At 37.4% G+C, this 1,889-nt stretch overlaps 1 pseudogene; it reads left to right on the plus strand.

Annotated features, from left to right (window-relative positions):
• On the plus strand, positions 1 to 113 carry LOC121492275 (annotated as a pseudogene).
• Positions 114 to 1,889: the final 1,776 nt, after the last annotated feature.

The raw sequence follows: 1,889 nt of genomic DNA on the forward strand, positions 1-1,889 counted from the left end.
TCCCAGTGAAGAAACAGTCACATGTCTTACCTCCTGTCCTAGTCCCAGAGCAGTGAACCACTGGGGCTGGCTGGGGGAAAGGAGGAAGCTTGCTCTAGAACTGTCTGAGGGATCATAAGGGATTTCCAAATATGGGAAAAGGGAATAAATCATTTGGTGAAGTAAAAAGAAATGAGTTCAGATCTTCATATACAGATGCATAATGCTGTGAGATAGCAAAAGAAGTTCTAGATGTTACTTCAGAGAACAGTCTAGGAAAAGTTAAGATACTTTTGGATTTTTAGTTTCAGAGAACCAAAATACAAAGGCAAATGTGGTCCTAGTGTTTCAAGATCTATAAAATGAGAGACTCCAGAGTCTGAAGACCAAGGGCTCTTTGTCCCCAGTAGCATCTAGAGTGGACTCTTAAATAAGTAAAAGTCTGTGAGCACTTAGGAAAGAAAGCAGTAATCAGCATTAGGAATCATAGTTAGTGAAACTATCTCTTTTCTGTTTGGTTAACAGACCAATAAATCAAATATTCCCAAGAAATTTGATAAAAATCTTTCCAGGTGATGTTTTTAGTCTTCATGTTGGCAACTTCCTTTTCCTCAGTCATGCCATACCTGTGTTTGTAATCACTTGTTCAATGTCTGACTTTTTTAGCAGACTATGAACTTGATGAGGACAGGATACAATCATGCCTATTTTGCTGCTGTATCCATAGTTCCTAGTTTTGTATGTTCTGACTAAAAAAATAAAAGAATCAGTTACTTAATAAGTAGATGTAAAATGTGAGCTGGGTGGTAATAGACTTATAAGTGATTGCAAAAGTACATTTAAAAATTAATAAATTACTGAACTGATGTCAGTCTAAGGTTAGCTCTAACTAAAACTCTTAGAAGAAAACCTTCATGACATTGGATTTGGCAGTGATTTCTTGGATACAGCACCAAAAGCACAGGCAAGAAAAGAAAAAAATAGACAAGTTAAACTTCATTAAAATTTTAAAACGTTTATATATCAAAGGACACTACCAATAGAGTAAAAAGGCAGTCCACGGAATGAAAGAAAATTTTTATAAATCATATTTCTGATAAAGGATTGCTTCTAGAATATATAAAGAGCTCCTACCATTCAATGCACAAACATATGCACATACACAAATAAAATTCAAAAATGGGCAAAGGACTTAAATAGACATTTCTCTAAAGATATACAAATAGTCCCTTAGCACATGAAAAGATGATTAACATCACTAGTCATCACGAAATGCAAATCAAAACTACAATGAGATACCACTTCACACTCATTAGGATGGCTATTATTTAAAAAAACCCAGGGGCACCTGGCTGGCTCAATCAGTAGAGCGTGCAACCCTTGATCTCAGAGTTTTAAGTTTGAGCCCCATGTTGGATATAGAGGTTACTTAAAATCTTTTAAGAAATAAAAATTAAGGGGCAGCCCAGCTTGACAGTTTAGTGCTGCCTTCAGACCAGGGTGTGATCCTGGAGACCCAGGATCGAGTCCCATATCAGGCTCCCTGCATGGACCCTGCTTCTCCCTCTGCCTTGTGTCTCTGCCTCTCCCTCTGTGTCTGCCATGGATAAGTAAATAAAATCTTTAAAAAAAGAAAAAAATAAAAATTAAGGGACACCTGGGTGGCTCAGTGGTTGAACATCTGCCTTTGGCTCAAGTCATGATCCCAGGGTCCCAGGATTGAGTCCCGCATCAGACTCCCAATCGGGAGCCTGCTTCTCCCTCTGCCTATGTCTCTGGCACTCTGTGTCTCTCATGAATAAATAAATAGAATCTAAAAAATAAAAATTAAAAACCCAGAAAATAACAAATATTGATAAGGATGTAGAAAAAGTAGAACCCTTGCACATTCCTGTTGGGAATGTAAAATG

This window comes from Vulpes lagopus, chromosome 5 (assembly GCF_018345385.1).
Source record: "Vulpes lagopus strain Blue_001 chromosome 5, ASM1834538v1, whole genome shotgun sequence".
Lineage (NCBI taxonomy): Eukaryota > Metazoa > Chordata > Mammalia > Carnivora > Canidae > Vulpes > Vulpes lagopus.